This window comes from Cryptomeria japonica, chromosome 4 (assembly GCF_030272615.1).
Source record: "Cryptomeria japonica chromosome 4, Sugi_1.0, whole genome shotgun sequence".
NCBI classification, from domain to species: domain Eukaryota; kingdom Viridiplantae; phylum Streptophyta; class Pinopsida; order Cupressales; family Cupressaceae; genus Cryptomeria; species Cryptomeria japonica.
In genome coordinates this window covers 329392778-329411943 of record NC_081408.1, presented here as the reverse complement: position 1 = coordinate 329411943, position 19166 = coordinate 329392778, and positions in this window count along the sequence as shown.

Genomic DNA, 19166 nt, shown 5'->3' with positions numbered 1-19166 from the left:
CGTGGAGACAACCCAGAGAAGAGGCTGGCATATTGAAGATGTAAGTGAAGATGAAGGAGAAGAAGTCGTGACAGAATAAGCAAACCTATCGACGGTTGATCCGAATGAGGAAAGGTTTTTGAGGGTTTTGAGTAGGGCGAATACTAGACTTCATTTTACCCCACCAGAATATGATGGAAAGTTAGATTCAAATAAATTGATGGATTAGATCTCGAAGATGGAGAGGTATTTTGGTTTTGAAAACACTGCAGAAGAGAGGAAAGTGAAATATGCCTATACTCAGTTGAAAGGTCATGTATCTCTTTGGTGGGAGCATTTGCAAGTTGATAGATAGAGAAGAGGTAAAGAGAAAATTAAGACATGAGATCGGATGATTGCTAAGTTGAAATCGAAGTTTATGCCAGCTGATTATCAAGTGAATCTGTTTCGGAAGTTGCAAAATCTGAGATAGAAGGAATCTAGTGTGAAGGAGTACACCGAAGCATTTTACAAGTTGAATATCAGATTCAGACATTGATGATGAAGTTGAACAAGTTGCAAGATATTTGAATGGATTGCGGGTGTCTATACAAGATGATCTCAGTTTGATCAAATTGGAGAGTATTGAAGAGGCTTACTAGTATGCCCTAAAGGCATAAGATAAGTTAAACAAAGGACATGAGCAGAGATAGAGAGGGAGAGGTGGAAGGTTTACCAGAGGAAGATTTCAAGGAGGAAGAGGATATATCGGACGAAGAGGAACCAATACAGATTAGAGCAAGGACAAGGAAGTGAACAAAGAAGGTAATTCATAACGGAAAGATGATAGAAATTTCTACCGGAGGAGAGAACCAGATGGTTACCGGAATGAGAATTTTGGAAGACAAGACAAGAGGACATTTAGAGGGACCTGCTTTAAGTGTGGAGGAGAAGGACATCGTGCATTCGAGTGCAAGAAGACAAAAACTACCGGAAGAGCAGCAGTGGAGGAAGAAAACCCCAACGAATTAGACAATAAACTAGATGATGGAGAACTGTTGGTGATGAGGAGAGCTTTGTATCCTACCGGAGGAGATGAAGAGCCCTTGCAGGGGAAGAATCTGTTAAAGACCAAATTTAAGGTATCCGATAAGTATTGTAAAGTTGTTATTGCTAGTGGTAGTTCCAACAATCTTGTTTTAGAAGAAATGGTGAATAAGTTGAAATTGGAAAGATTGAAACACCCTAAGCCTTATCAGATAGCATGGATTCAAGATGAATATAAGTTGTTAGTAAGTGAACAATGTTTGGTGAAATTGAAAATTGGGAATTATCATGATGAAGTCTTGTGTGATATTATGCCTCTGGATATTTGTCACCTTTTGTTGGGTAGACCTTGGCAGCTTGATAGACAGGCAGTACATGATGGGAGGAAGAATACATACACTACTGTGGCCAATGGGATGAAACAAACCTTGTTACCCTTGGAGGAACCTTTGAAGAATGGAGTCTGTACGAATGCTAGAATCTGTTTGGTAGATGGAAGGAAATTCTTGTATGGATTGAGACATGAGAATGTGTGTTTTGCCTTAATTCCTAAGAAGATTGAGAAATCGGAACCAGAAGGAGAACACTCGGAAGAGATAAAAGATTTTCTGACAGAATATGAGGACATCATTTTAGATAATGTACCTGATGATTTGCCACCTGTGAGAACTATTAGTCATTGCATGAGCTTGGTTCCCAGAGCTAGTTTGCCTAAGAAAGCTACACACCAGTTGACACCGACAAAGAATGAAGAATTGAATAGACAAGTACATGAGCTGTTGAAGAAAGGTTTGATTAGGGAGAGTCTGAGCCCTTGTGCAGTACCAACAATATTAGCACCTAAGAAGAATGGAGAGTGGAGAATGTGTACTGATTCCAGAGCAATAAACAAGATCACAGTGAAATACCTATTTCCTTTGCCTAGGATGGATGACATAATGGATTGTTTGAGTGGAGCAAAGTACTTTACAAAGACAGATTTGAAGAGTGGATATCATCAGATCAGGATCAGAGAAGGTGATGAGTGAAAGACAACATCAAAGACAAATGAAGGACTGTATGAATGGTTGGTGATTCCTTTTGGATTGACTAATGCACCGAGTACTTTCATAAGACTGATGAATGAGGTATTGAAGAAATTCCTTGGGAAAGTTTGTTATTGTGTATTTGGATGACATTTTGATTTTCAGTAGGACAAAAGAGGAGCATTTGTTGTAGTTAAGACAAGTTTTGCAGAGGTTGAGAGAAGAGAAGTTGCTGATCAATATCAAGAAGTGTACTTTCATGAAGGATGAGTTAGTCTATTTAAGATTTGTGATATCTGAGGATGGTTTGAAGATGGACCTTGAGAAAGTGAAAGCAATTGTTGAATGACCTACACCAGAAAGCATTGGAGAGGTAAGATCATTTCATGGATTGGCTAGTTTTTACCAGAAGTTTATCAGAAATTTCAGTTCAGTTTGTAACCCTATGACTGAGACCATGAGAGGAGATCGGAAGGAATTCAAGTGGATCGCTAGAGCAAACAAAAGTTTTGAACTTTTGAAGCAAAAAGTGATCGAGCAACCTGTGTTAGCTTTACCGGATTTTAATAAAGTATTTCAAGTGGATTGTGATGCAAGTGGAACAACAATAGGAGCAGTCTTGAGTTAGGAAGGGAGCAGTAGCACATTTTAGTGAGAAATTGAATGATGTCCGGAGGAGGTATTCAGTGTATGATCAAGAGTTTTATGCCATAGTTCAAGCCTTGAAGAAGTGGAGACATTAATTGTTGCCTAAGAAGTTTGTGTTGTATACAGATCATCAAGCTTTGCAGTATTTGAACAGTCAAAGTAAGTTGAATCAGAGACAAATGAGATGGGTAGAATTCTTGTAGAGTTATACCTTTGTGTTGAAGCATAGAACTGAGAAATCTAACAAAGTTGCTGATGCATTGAGTCAGAGAAGGAATTTGCTAACATAGATTAGAGTGACAGTATTAGGATTTGAAGATTGTAAGACCTTGTATGATGATGACCCAAATTTTGCAGAATCTTGGAAAGCATGTAGAGAACCGGTTATGGTAGATAGAAGCAAGTGGTTGGATAACTTCATCTAGGATGTGATGTTATTTAGAGGAGTTTAGTTGTGCATACCTAAGAGTTCTATGATGGAGAATCTGATAAAGGAGAAATATAGTTGAGGATTAGCTGGACATTTTGGCATTGACAAAATAGTAGCATTGGTAAGTGAGCATTACTTTTGGCCCTAGATTCATAAGGATGTTCAGAGATATGTGCAGAGTTGTAGAGTTTGTGAAGTTGCAAAGGGTAGTAGTCAGAATGTGGGATTGTATAAACCTTTGACAGTACCGATAAGACCTTGGGAGGATATAAGCATGGATTTGTACTTGGATTGCCTAAGACACCAAGAGGGAATGATTCTATATTTGTGGCAGCGGATAGATTCTCGAAGATGGATCATTTCATATTTTGTAAGAAGACATCAGATGCATTGCATGTAGCAGACCTATTTTTCAAGAAAGTGGTAAGGATGCATGGATTACCTAAGAGCATAGTTATAGATAGAGATACTAAGTTTGTTGGCTATTTTTGGAGAACATTTTGGAAGAAGATGAAGACATATTTGAAATTCAGTTCTACTTTTCATCCACAAACTGATGGACATACATAAGTTGATAACCAGAGTTTGGGAAACTTGTTGAGATGTTTAGTAGGAGATAAAACCAGAAGTTGCGATTTGATCCTTACACAAGCAGAGTTTGCCTACAACAATTCAGTGAATAGAAGTACCAGAAGAACACCTTTTGAGATTGTTATCGGAGTGCATCCTAGAGGTATATCTGAATTGAGAGACATTAGTATTGAAGACCAGAGAAGTTCAAAAGCAGAAGAATTTGCAGATCACATGGAAGCATTGCATATTCAGGTTAAACAACATTTGGAAGACATGAGCATCAAGTATAAGGAGAAGGCGGATGAGAAGAAGAGACATAAGGAATTTGAAGTTGGCGATGAAGTGATGGTATATCTATGAAAAGAGAGATTCCCGGTTGGAACTTATAACAAGTTGTAGATGAAGAAGTTTGGACCTTGTAGGATTTTGAGGAAGTTTAGTTATGGAAATGCATATGAAGGAGTTACCAGATAGTCTAAGTATTTCACTTGTGTTTAATGTTGCAGATCTTCATAAGTATCATGAACCAGAATTCAGTAAGAACAATGTTGCAGACTTGGAGAAACAGTTGCCCCGGAAGGAACCATATTAGATTGAAGAGATTTTGGATAGTAGGATTGGGCGTAGTACCCAGAGCAGTCAGTATAAGGAATATCTTGTGAAGTGGAAGGACATATCAGTTGAAGATTCATCTTGGATTTCTCAGGCAGAGGTAGATCGCCTTGGTTTCCCTCTGATCCCAACAAAGTGAGAGGCTCACTTTTTCAATAACCTCGGATGTCTGATGCAGGAGCATCCTTGGTTCATAGCAATCTTGCATTAACCAAAAACATTTTCCTTTCTGTTTGCAGTTTCAATTTTCCTTTCTGTGTGTCCCAATTTTGGCTTACTAGATCCCATGGAGTTGGATTCTTCTTGAAGACTTGATCATCTTTCTTGCTTCCGGAACACATCGCTTTTGGATCATTTTTCGGCAAGATGTCGCTATCGATTTCCTTGATAGTTTCATGTTACCGGTTGGCAGTTTTTTTTACCGGTTGCCTGGACCTATTTTGGTGATCTATCGGAACCCCTTTTGAAGTCTGCGAAGCCTTGGGCCTTGATTCCAATGTTCCTTGGCATGTGGCTGACCTTTTCCCACGATCTACGTTTCATCCTGTGGATTTTTCAGAGGAATCTCTTGGTGGAGGCCGACCTTGTTATTTTTACACGTTAGGGTCTTTTTCATCGGGTTTTGATCCCTTTTGGGCCAACTGGGATATATATATATATATATATATATATATATATATATATATATATATATATATATATATATATATATATATATATATATATATATATATATATATAATGTTAATTATGCATTAGAATGTAATCGAGGAGAGAATCAAGTAGCTAGATTGTGCGTAGAAGATAGATCTCAAGGTTCAAAGTCCCGGTTGTGACCTATTCTGTATGTTCTAGTAGGCCTGTGAGTCGGTATGCTGTAACCCGATTGTTATCGGTTGGTTGTAATCAATTTTCATTCAATAAAACAATCTGTTTTGCTTTGCCTTCATCATATCTTTGTGTTTCCATTGTGCCTACTCTTGCTGACCGGTCCGAATCGGTCTCTCTAAGGTCCCTCCTCACCGGTGACTACTTCAGATGGCATTAAAAAAATGAGGAGAAGAGCTCAATATTCTAAGGAATGGGTGGATGATTTCTTCACTTCATCTGGGAAATTCATTGAAGACTTGACTCAATTACACTAGAGAATTCATGCTATCCTAAATAGGCTTGATACTGCAAACAATTCATGGGAATATGTGCATATTTATTAGGACTTCACAATACCGTGCTCGAGAGCGTTATTTGAAATTCCTAGGCAAACTTTGATTGATGGGAAGGTTGTCTAGGAGAATAAAATTAATGACTTTCCATAGTGGTTTTATGCCGTTTGCACTAGGAAGGAATCCTTTGAAAGATTCTGCAAGGAGTTAGCATCATTGAAGGAATCAATTAGGAAATCTTAGGAAGAAATCCATAAAACAATTGAAGCATTATTTGTAAGAAGTTTAACTGATGCGGAGTTGATAGTTGACTTCCTGAAAGACAGGTTGCACATAATCTTCTTTGTGGAATCCTTCTCCAAGGGACATCTAGAAAATGTTTCCTTGTTCTCAAGCACGATGCGAAAGATTCAAGAAGCTATGCCAACTTGGGAGAAGATTTTCTCCAAGTATGAACAGGATATTTCATTGTTGGAATTCAAAATGTAGACAATGCCAAGTGTCTCTTTGGGTGAGTTGGATGAGTCATCGCCAAATTCGTCGTATTCGCCATTAATGAATGGGATAATGGTCGTCCAATTTTGGACAAGAATCTTTTGACCGCATGAGGGCATGGTGGTGCATTCATTGCTGGAAATGTTTGACCAAGTGGTGGCTAACTCAATGCATTACAACTGTCATGTTTAAGGGGATAGTGGTGCATTTATTGCATGTGGGACCGAATTCAGACGAAGTGGTGCATTCAATGCACAATGGGTGTTTTTTGAATTTAATGGGTAATTAATGCATAGTGGACAATTTTTGAATTTAATGGACAGTTAATGCATAATGGGCGCCATTTTGAGCAAGGAGCAATTAATTGATAGTGGGCATGATGCATCATTGGTGTTTATTTCCACTATGTGGCGTCATGTATTTGGAATCTTTTGGTGAAACCCTAGTTAGGGTTTGCATGTTCAATCTAGGCCATTGATTGGTTTGTAATCTAGGCCGTCCATTTTCCTTCTGGAGGCCTATAAAAGGGGGTCACCCGTTCATTTGTAAAAAGGGGGAGATTGTATGAAATTGTTGTGATAAGCTATTGAAGTAATAAATAGTGAGATATTATTCTCTGATGGTATACACTTGTGTTATTTTGTAGCTTGCATGGTTTCACTTTCCTCACTTAGATTTATTTCAAGCATTTAGATGAAAAAAATTGATTGCAACGCTTCATGGTGAGGTTGCATGCTCATAGCTTTTGTTGGTAGATGATTTCTATCAACAATGTAAAGTTGGATTGAGGTATTATATGTGTATGCTTAATTTAAATTGTTGGATGAATATTGTTCTCTGATGGTGTTCATCAATGGTTTAAAATATTTCAAAACACAACCTTTGAAGATTACACTCTTATCATGTAGTTGTCTGCTAGTGGCAAAGTAAAGTGTGGTTGATCTCATCCGAATCATTGCTATCTATTGAGTTCTTAGAGTTAATAGATTTAATAAACCCTTTCCTACTTTTTTTTTCGCATTTTCTTGTCCAAAAAGTCATAAAAAAGGCATTTATTGCCAAACCATTTGCCAAATCTCCTTGAAAGTTTAGAAATTTGTTCAAATCTTCTTCAAGTTTGCATAAGTCCCCTTGGATTACTAGGAACATCACGAAATGAGTTTATATCCACTGTAGAGTCGCTAATACGTAGTTGGAACCTTGGAGTCAATGTATGATCTTTCTGCAATCTTAGCATACATTTGATTTAGGTCAAGAGAGGATAAAGTGACCATTGGAAAACTTTATTCAGTGTTGGTGTGGTCACAAAACTCTAGCCAACAAACAGTGCAAAGTCCAAAACCTTGAAAATCAACAATTTGAAGATGACACAATGACTTCAATATTGAAAATCTTTTGTGGCAATCAACATCATAGACAATATGGGGGCTGGAAATAGATGAACAAGGACTGAAGATATTTCAATTGTAGAAACCAACAACATATCTCCTTTAAAAGTCAAGAATCCTATGGCTGAAAGCACTTGTACGACTGCAAATGGTTACATCTAGTGATTGGAAATGGTGATGACAACAATGCCAAATTTAGAAATGATGATGACATCAGTGTCTGATATGATTCTTTTACAACATAAGAGTCATATAGTATCATTGCTTACCCCAATTATGTCTTGTTTGTAATCTTTAACAAGAATATCTAATTTAAAGTACTTCTACCAAGCTTATGTTGCACTACTTAGCATATTTATGAACTTGTGTTTCCCCTTGAATGTTCTTTGGAGTCCTTTTTGAGTTGCCCCTGTTGGCATTTGATCATTTGATCTGAACCGGTAATTGTTTGTTTGCTTGATTCAGCCGAAACATGTCTGTTTTGTAAAGAGATTAGATTGTCGTATGATGACTATGTTGTATGCCGTCATTGATGGCAACTATGTTTCTACAATCATCTAAGTCCTACAGTTCAACCGGTAAGGCTTAACCGGTAAGCATAAACAATTTTTATCAGAACCGGTAATTAGGACTTTAACTGATAAAAGACAGACATAATAATATTCTGACAATCGGTACATGAAATTTATGAAGAATGGGATGATGCAGTTTTGCAGTAGCATTGAAGATTGGTAGATGAAGTTATGTTTGTGACCGAATGTGCAGATTCAGTCGGATGAATGAGATTCGATTGACAGAGCAGGTATTCTGATGGACATTCAACCGGTAGTGATGAGAATCACTTAGATCGGTAAAACGACACATAATTGGATTTTTTATGTCGATGGCCGACATAAATAAGGCATGCAATGCAAGTTTGTCTAGATTCATTGAACCTAGGGAATTGTTTTGAGGTATGAAGGATATATGAGTATGACCCTGAATGTGTAAAAAATCATTAGCGAATTTTGTCTTTCTGATAGTGCGGTGATCAGAGGAGTTCTGAGATGAAGTATATGTGATGTTGTAATGTTCTAAAGCGGATCTTATCAGACATTGATGGTGTTATACTAAGATCACTTGAACTTGTTTTCTTTCTAACAGTTGCAGCAAGAAAATCCTCTCACAAGGTCACTCCTAACAGGGTGTAGTCAGATCCTAATAGGTATGATCATTAAATCCTCTAACCAGGTGACACATTAACTTGTGTTTGCAAATCCCAGTAACGTGGGTAGCTCCTCTAAGGGTTGGTCGTCACAGGCATTATTGTATAGCTCTTAACCGAGCTTAGACACTCCTAATAGGGTGTGCCCCTAACCGGGTGTTGTAAGACCTTAATCGGCCAGATGTCTATACTGTAGATAGTGGATCTTTGTGGGTATTAACTCCCACCGTGGTTTTTCCCATTTGGGTTTTCCACATATAACCTCGTGTCATGTGGTTTATACTTTATGTGGTGATTGCTTACTTGGTGTTATTTCTTAAATGCCTATTGAGTTTTAAGTTGGTGAAATTGATAACCAGATTTATATTGTTTTTACTTGCACTAATTCACCCCTGCCTCTCAATGCCTTATAAGTTCATCAATTGGTATCAAAGCCAAAGTTCCTTAAGGCCTAACCGCTAGGAAGGGATCTCTAATCCTAAGGAAAATATGGGGGAAGGAATGAGTTACAGAGAGATGGCTAGGGAACTTGCAGAAACCAAGGAAGACCTAGAAACCCTAAGAGGCAAGTATAAGACATCACTAGCTAAAAGGAAAGAACTGACCAAACAATTGTTGGAGATCAATGAAAGCAACTCTTCTGATGGAGCAAACATAGATGCATTGGTTGAGGAAGTGGAGAAACTAAATGGTGAGAAAATTAACCCGAGGAGAGAGCTTGAAGCCCTTACAATCTGGATGAGTTAAGAACTTGAAGCTAGGAGGGCAGCTGAAGACAAGATCAAAGAGAAAGATCATGAGATCTTTAAGATAAATTAGGAAAATGCTACTCTATATGTACACTTGCATTTGGAGAAAGAAGAGAAAGAAGAAATCAAAGCAAATCTTGATATTGCAATGTCTCTTAAAGAGACTCTTATGAAGCAGAATGCAGATCTTACTAAAGACCTTGCATAAGCTAATGAGAAGCTTGCAAAATTCAACAAGAGTTCTACCATGCTGGATGAACAGATCCAATCTAAGAGGATGAATGGTGATACATCTGGCTTAGGATACAATACATTTGAGAAAGGAGAACCTTCCGGTACCAAGAGAAACATGCATGAAGGTAAAACAACTCCTAAGGCTCAGAAACCTACCGATAAGAAAGTTTACAAACCTGTTTGTTTTAATTGTCATAAACCAGGACATGCTGCTAATGTTTGTAGAAGCAAATTTGATGCTAATATTGGTTATAGACCTAATAATAGATATGTGCCTAGAAAATTTGAAGGTTACTGTTATACATGCAACATGTATGGGCATAGATCTATCGAATGCAGGTATGGAGTTAATAATCCAACACCTCATATGAATCCAAGATTTGTTGGTGATTGGAGAAGGAATTCCAAAGACCGAAGAAGCACTAATTGGCAAAGACCCTCTGTTAAGCGGTCTAGTCCCTATGAGATGGAGAGAAGAGTTAATGTGATTTGTTCAATCTGCAACAATTATGGACATGTGGTAATGAACTGTAGAAGAAGGACAGGTAGAGGCAATGCAGGACCATGGAGAGCATCTGAAATGACATGTTATCATTGTAACAAACCGAGACACATTTCTAGGTTTTGCAGAACACAGAAGAACCAACCGGTGAATCATTCTAGAGACCGGAAATGAAAGCATAAAGTTGATATTGAAGAAACCAGATCTGAGATGAATAGAATCTGGAAGAAGAAGAGTGGTGACAAACCATCTGAGGAATCAAATTCTTCACCTAGTGTGGAGAATCCATCATCGACAAACTAAGTTGTTTCTACAACTTGGGGTGAGCATATTGTCAAATCTTGAGATGAACCCCTAGATGAAGTACTGTAAGTTAAATCTACATATTCTGATGCATTTTGATGTTTATAAGTCTTTTTGAATCATAGCTGGTAAATAACATTCAGTTTTAGCAACCGGTAATATGCTTAAGAGCGTTTTATGGCATTTTAGGATTTTGTCGGTTAAAGCATTTAATGCGGTAGATAGAAAGGAAATAAAAAGAACCTTTTGAATTTCATTTCTCACATTGCGATCTTGAGAGCATTTGGTGAGCGAACAAAGCAAAGAAAGTTTGTGATTGCAACATTTAGCGTGTTTAGCAGAGATTTGAAGCGATTTGAAGAACATTCTATATCAGTGTACGATGTTGATGGTTTTGTCGGTGTGAAACCCTTGTGCTGAAGAAGGAAAGCTATTTATCAAAAAAATCTTACTCTTTGCTTCGAGATTTTGCATATTTTAGTATGGATACTCTGCATCTTGTTGATGTGACCGAGAGGCCACGATCGGAGTTCAAACGTCATCCTTTTAAATCAGATGAAACATACCCTGTTGGTGCCCTATCTAGTGTACCGTATGGAGTTTTGCACATTGAAGATGTCAGATCATTTTATCACTGCAAACTGGAGGATATGGGTGTATCAGTTTTTCATGACTAGTATAAATCATTGTGTGATGACCAGGGCATACTGAAAGAACAATTTAAGAGTATCGCCGAGAAAGCGTTCCATCATGCAATGAACTTCATTAATGATTTTGATAATGAGTTAGTCATATTTTTTTTGAGTCCGGATTCATGATCAATTTATGTGGTTGGATTGACCGCATAAAATAACTAAGGAAGTCATCCATGCAGTAACTGGATTTTGCTCAACCGATGAAGTACCCTTACTCAGATTAGTACCCAAGAATGATGTGGAGAAGTTGATCGGATCATAATGCGATGGTAGAGCCATGACAGTAAACAACATCAACGATCCAGCTGTGAAATATGCCTCTATGTTGATTGGGTATAGGATTTACTATTCAAGTAGAATGAACAACATATTGACAACAACTATTCATACTGCCTACCGGATGGTAAAAGAGAACGTCGATTATGATTTGGCAGAGGCACTAAGAAGCCAATTGATGGTGAATCTAGAAGCTGTGAAGAAAGACAAGAAGTTGAGATTCAAATTTGGTCAATTGATTTTAGGTTTATTCTTCTATTTTCAAAACTATTTCCTCGGTATTGGAGATGTTCAATGAATTGAAGGTACCCCTGCACTACTACAGATGAAGAATAGCATTAGGATGCTGAAGGACAAGTTTGATAATATTTCTTGGGGTTACTTAAAGGAGTTTCAAAAGAAAATGCATGCTAGAGAGCGTATACAGGCAAAAGTAGTTAACTGGTATGAGAAAACAATTTGTTTCATGGTGGATATAGATACTTGTATGATGGAAGCAGTTATTCCTAGAACCACATGGGTATTACCTATGGGATATGAGGTAGACAAAGATCTACTCATTGCTTATGCTGATCATTTGTTAGAGCAACTGATGGATACCATTGCAGAGAGATTTGGGACATACAAAGAAAAATCACAAGAAGTACACTCTGAGTTGCAGAGACCAGCAATTGCAAAGAAGATAAGGAAGGAGGTAGAAGCATTCACTGAGCAAGCAGGATTTACAAAAGAACAGATAGCAGCAGCAAGGGCAAAACACGCAATGAAGCAAGGTGAAGCATCTAGTGTACCTATTGGTAAGACTAGAGCCGCAAAAACCAAAGTAACAAAAAAGATGGAAGAAGAAATCACAGAGAAATTGACTGAATCACAAAGAGGTGAACCATGTAAAATTCAGTTTTGAAGAAAGCAGAAAACTGTTGATCCACCTACTACACCAGTACAAACTAGAAAGAGGAAGAAGCAACAAGCTCACAAACCGGGAATGATGAAGAGGCTACTGAATTAGATGAGGATAAAAGAGCACTTAGAGAAAGTGTTAAGAAGCCTAAGACAACCGGTAAGGGCAAAACCACCTAAGAATCCATTAACATTAGAAGAATCTTTCAATAGGATGGTCAAAATAATTAAGGATTATGTGATATACAAAGGTTTGAGCACATTGCTTATACATTTATTTGAAAATCAACAAAGGGAGATTGAAGATGCAGTGATCTTCAGTGTTAATAAATTTAGTAGAGCCCTCATTGAGCTACAGGGTCAAATTCCAAATTCTTTGTATAACTTAATTGATGCAAGGTGACAAGCTGCCATTAACCAAGACAAAGAATTCATTGATTATATCTTTAAGCACCTGCAACCAAAAGCAAGTGAAGAGGAGATTGAAGAAATAAAGATGAATGCAAAAGCATCATTCAGATCCAAAAAGAGATTAACAAGAATGTTAATAGGAGAGACCGAATCAGTCCAGAAGGAGACTGAGATTTTGATCAAGAAGGCTTTAGGTCTCATCCCGGATGAAGAAGAGGAAAAAGATGAACAAGTTGAGGAAGATAGTTCTAAAAAGCTAAAGGCAGAAGAACTTCCTAAAGGTGTTAAGATCACAGATTTTGAACCGGATAACAAGTATATGCAAGATGATCCTATTGATACTGAATCAGAGATCATTCCTGATGATAACACTAGAGACAATGTTGATAATACTGTTGATAACATAGATGTATTTGATGTTGATGTTTAGATGTTTGAACAACATGGGGAACAAGAGGAACAAGTGGAGAAGAAAATTGAAGAAAAGAGCTCTGATGAGTCACCGATGAACACAGCCTATTGATGACAGTCAAAAGGAAAAGACTGATGAAAAGAAGGATGAGGAAGCACCGATGAATGAACAAAATGTGGAAACTCAACCACCACCGGTCAAGGACACCAGTGAAGAAGAGAAGACAAAAGAAGATAAGACAGAGAAGGAGAAAACAAAGAAAGAAAAGGTAGAGAAAAATGAGACAAAGGAGAAGAAAATAATTAATGATGATGATGACGACTCGGTTAGCATTAAAGGGCCTATTGATATGGACAATCTAAGTTCCTCTCAATTGATGGAGATTGCAACAACAATGCAATCCAGAGCTCAAAAGAAGAGAATGAAGGAACAACAGAGAGAGACAAAAACAATAAGGACAACAACTGATATTTTGTCTAGTCTCCTACTGGAGATTGATACTGAAAGTTTTGTTACTCCCATCAAGAAACTTGGACAATTGGTTACTGATGCCGGAGATCAACTCAAGACTTTTGAAGATGCAACATAGATATCAGTTGAAAAGGAATACAAGAAGAAAATGATAGAACGACTGATGTTTGAGATAGATAAAGGTAAGGTAGCTCTTACTGTTAATAAGGACTTGTTGAAGAATGGACTGAAAATCAGAGGAAAGATTTTTGGCTACTGTTTCAAAATTCGCACTGTTTTGTGCTGATTTGAAGGAGAAAAGGGAAGATGCTGAGAAAGAATTTGAAATTTTGAGTGAAACATTTAGACCACTGAATGACTCAGCTATTCATTTTGGTAGATCAGTTGTAGAACTCCATCACAAAGTTGAGGTGTATGAACATGAGCAGGTCAAACGAGTAAGATCATTGAAGGAGCCCCAGACTCAACTGATTCCTAAAGTGAAAATTTTATAGTGAGCGTATAAAGAGTCGAACGCTGTCTTAATTACACCAGAAATGAGCACAGTTGATGCAATGGAGGAATTAGCAGGGCAGATAAAGACACATGTTGAGATTACCGACACACTGTTAGAGACATGGGATAATGATCTAAAATAGTTGAAGTTTCATTTCAGTGATGCTTTTTCTAAAATTTGGCATTGTTTTCAAAGGAGGAGTAATAGTTAAGAGTCAGCCAAAATTTTGTATGTAATGTAAAGGGGGAGTAATAGGAGTCTCTTTCATTTTTGTACAACAAGCATGCAATTGCTAAGGGGGAGTACATGCCATGTAGTCAATTTTTGTATTGCACACTTAGTTGACAAACTTTTTCCTAAGTGTTGCCATCAATGCTAAAGGGGGAGAATGTTGACATTTGATCATTTGATCCGAACTGATAATTGTTTTTTTGCTTGATGCAACCGATACATGTCTATTTTGTAAAGATATTAGATTGTTGTATGATGACTATGTTGTATGTTCTCATTGATGACAACTATGTTTCTACAGTCATTTGAGTCCTACAGTTCAACTGGTAAGGCTTAACCGGTAAGCAAAGACAGTTTTTATCGAAACTAGTAATTAGGACTTTAACCGGTAGGCAGAGACTGTTTTTATCGGAACCGGTAATTAGGACTTTAACCAGTAAAAGACAGACAAAATAATATTCTGACAACCTGTACAGGAAATTTATGAAGAATGGGATGGTGCGGTTTTGCAGTAGCATTGAAGATTGGTAGATGAAGTTATGTTCGTGACCATATGTGTGGATTCAATCGGATGAACGAGATTTGATTGACAGAGCAGGTATTCTGATGGACATTCAACTGGTAGTGATGAGAATCACTTAGATCGGTAAAACAACACAAAATTGGATTTGTTATGTCGGCCGCTGACATAAGTAAGGCATGCAATGCAAGTTTGTCTAGATTCATTGAACCTAGGGGATTGTTCCAAGGTTGTAGCCTACCTAATGATATTTTTAAGATGTGTGATGAGTTATGAAGGATATATGAGTATGAGCTTGAATGTGTACGAAATCATTAGCGAATTTCGTCATTCTGATAGTGCGGTGATCAGAGGAGTTTTGAGATGAAGTATATATGATGTTGTAATGTTTTGAAGCGGATCTTGTCAAATGGTGTTATGCTGAGATCACTTGAACTTGTTGTCTCCCTAATAGTTGCAGCAAGAAAATCCTCTCACAAAGTCACTTGTAACAGGGTGTAGTTGGATCCTAATAGGTCTGATCATTAAATCCTCTAACCAGGTGACACATTAACTTGTGTATGCAAATCCCAGTAACGTGGGTAGCTCCGAACAGAGCTGGTCCTCACATGCCTTATTGTATAGCTCTTAATTGGACTTAGACACTCCTAACAGGTTGAGCCCCTAATTGGGTGTTGTAAACCTTAAACAATCATATCTCTATACTACAGATAGTGGATCTTTGTGGGTACTAACTCCCACCATGGTTTTTCCCATTTGGGTTTTGCACGTATAACCTCATGTCATGTGGTTTATACTTAATGTCGTGATTGCTTACTTGGTGTTATTTCTTATATGCCTATTGATTTTTAAGTTGGTGAAATTGATAATCAGATTTGTATTGTTTTTACTTGCATTGATTCACCCCCCCCCTGAGTGCCTTATAGGTTCATCAGCCCCTTCCCACTCTTTTAATATGAGAGATACTTCCAACATATTTCCCTCCTATGTCTTGATGAAGTCGTCTCCTTCGAAGCAGTCATGGATATATAGAATCAAGATCCATACTATGCTTATCCAAAGTAAGCCAAATATCAACACGATGAAAGGTACATGTTATCTCAGAAAGAGGGATCTCCATTGATTCGAAAAGAATTGAAGTCATATCAAAGATCAACCTCCTAGCTAGTAAGAAAGACTTGAAGTCCTTTGGTAAAGTCAATTTTGTGAGGAAGTTTATCACCAAATTTATTGAGATAGTAAGGCCATTGAACGAGATGTTGAAGTAAGAAGTCAAGATGGAATGGCCAATAGAAGCAAAGAAAGCAGGTAACGTTGGCATTTAAGCTTGATAACTCACTTCTGTGAGGGATTCATTTGTGTAGGATACTTGTGATTTATCAAATATGAGGTAACATCATAATACCATTCCTCTAGGGAGGTGTCTGTTAATACATATGTCTGATGTACTAGGCCCGACTCTTCAATGGTCATAGTCTGAGTTAGAGCTTGCCCACAGACTAGCTTCATTGGTTGTAATTCAATATCATACTCTTGGATAGTGGTGACCCACTTTCCTCTTCTCTCTCCTAGTTCGTTTTGCATCAGGAGTGTTTTAACAACCGCATCAGGAATGATGGCAAAAACTTTATTCCTCAAGATATAATGTCTAATTTTTTTTATTGCCTTCACCAATGCATAGGCCCATTTTTTGATGTTGGGGTACTTCAATTCTACATCCTTAAGTGATAAGCTCATGAACGCTATGGGGTGCTCATCCTTTTCTTCTGTTCGTTGGGTAAGCATTGCAACACAAGAATGTTCTAATGCGAAGGAATATAAGTAAAAAGGTTTAGTGTAATTTGGACCGACCAGGACAAGAGCATCAACTATGGCCTACTTTATCTCTTCAAAATCTCTCTTTGCTGGTGGTGTCTACTCCATTTTAACATCCTTTTTTAACATCTCCTTCAATGGTTTTACTATCTTAGCAAATCCTGTAATGAACTTTCTAACAAAGCTGATCTTCCCAAAGAAAGATCTCAACTCCTAACTGGCAGGCAAATTGATTTTTGAGATTGCTTCTATATGTTGAGGATCAATTATTATTCCACTTTTGGTGATCAAGTGACCTAACGATTTGCCTTCGGTGACCTCGAATATGCACTTCTTTTGATTTAATGAAATCCCATATCTTCGAGATCTTTGAAATATTTTTCTCAAGTCTTCTATATGATCTTCTCTATTTTTCAAGAACACTATCAAATCATCCATGTAGATGATTATGCATTTTCTAATCAAGTCTCTGAAGGTGATATCCATGGCCCTCTGAAATGTGGCCCCTACATTATTTATCCCAAAGGGCATTCTTTTGTAGACAAAGGTTCCCCATTTTGTTGTGAATTATGTCTTCAATCTGTCTTCATACTCAACAAGTACTTGATTGTATCCAGAATATCTGTCTAAAAAGGACATCATCTGCGATCCATTTTTCAACTTGTAAAACTTCATCAAGCGAGGGCAAAATATAATTTTCTTTTTTTGAGGCTCTGTTTAAGTTTCAGAATCAACACAACCTAATTTCTCCATTTTTCTTTCAAACATGAACCAGATTGGCAACCCACGTTGAGTGGCGCACTGGGAATATGATTCCTATTGATAACAATTTCTTTACTTCTTATCGAATAAGAGGTTCCAATGTTGGGTTAACTGGCCTCTGGCGCTGTCTGAACAACTTACTTCCTGGCTTGAGAGGAATTGTATGCATGATGATAGAAGTATCATAAGTCTTGATATCTTCATAGCTCCAAGCTGTGACATCAGCAAATTCTTTCATGTTTTGAATTATACTAGCCTTCTCTTCTTGTGTGCATACTTTACCTATGCATACATTCTTAACTTCATCTTCGGTTCCCAGATTTACTTTTTCATATTGATCACCTTCAATATTTTGGCTCTTTACTGCATTGATTTGATCTTTCATTAAATATCCTTTCCAATTGTATCATCCCTCTTGGAATGACATTTGTCTTTAAATTCATGATGCCATCAATATCAAATTCAACTTCTTCTGCCATCTCATCTTCATCAATAATCTATGTTGCAAAGACATCTAAACTTGCTAAGAATTCAAGAATGTTGTCGTCATCCTCAAAAACATGGAAATTTGTGACGTTGTCAAGGATTGATGGTATTGATGATAGCTACACCATGAATTGACTCACACTATCCATGGCGAGTGGCTCTGATGAACTCGCTGCCTGTGCTAAAGAATTTGCAACTTGATTGTTTGATCGGTTCACAGATTGGATATCGAAAGCATCAAAGCTCTCACTAAGGTCCCACACCCTTTTGTGATAACGAGTTAATATCTTATCATGCCAAATATACTATTTTCTCACTTGTCTCACAACTATTTCTGAATCTCCGAAGGCATGCAAAACTTTAGTTCTTTTCCTTAAAGCTAGCAATACTCCATGAATCAATGATTCATATTCTGTGACGTTATTTATAGATGAAAATTGAAGTCTATGGGCCGCTAGGTATGCTTCTCCGGTTGGACTAATTAATTCGAAAATCGGCTTCAGCTCCTTTCCTTGACCTGGATCCATCAAACCTGAGGGTCCAAACCTGTTCTTTTCCTGAAATCTGTGGATTTGTGTCTCCTTCTTGAGAGTCTTGTTCATATCCTATTTCTTGTGTTGCTCAAGGTAGAGCTACCAACATAGTTGACCTCTTGATTGCTTGAAAAGTCCCAGGCTCATGGAATTCTTTTCTCTACTTCTTTTATAGCTTGATGACACATTTTACATGTAAATTTTGAATGGGCAGTATCGTGGATCCAACACCAGTTTGGTAACAATAGGTCTTGGATGCGAACATTTTCCAAAATTTCTACCTTTAATCTTACACTTCTCAAGACAAAGTTCCTGAAATTTTCAAACATTCCTTCATTCTCATCCTGAGAATCTTGACACTTTTCTAATAATGCTTCTATTGATTGATAGAGTGATTGAGCCTATATATCAGGAGCGTTTTGCTCATATCCACTTTGAATTTGGTTTGTTTTAGCCCTTTTATCTTTATGTTCTTGAGATCCTTGTTTTTGATTATTTTCCTTATTCTTAGTATTGCATTCTTCTTCAGTTTCTTCAGGATCCACAAATTGTTGAAGCATCTGATGAGCTTCCTTAATAACTTTGTGGCACATTTTTCATGTGAACTTTGAATGGGACGTGTTATGGATCCGACACCAGTTGGTCATCAGTAAATCATGAATTTTGTTTCTCAATTCTTCTCTTCGGCTTACACTTGTCCAAATGAAGTCCCTAAAAATTTCAAATAGCTTATCATTCTCATTTTGACCGTCTTCTTGTGTGAATACTACTGTGGGTTTTGATTCTTCTTTAGCACCTTTTTCACCAGGTGATGCATGTAACATTAA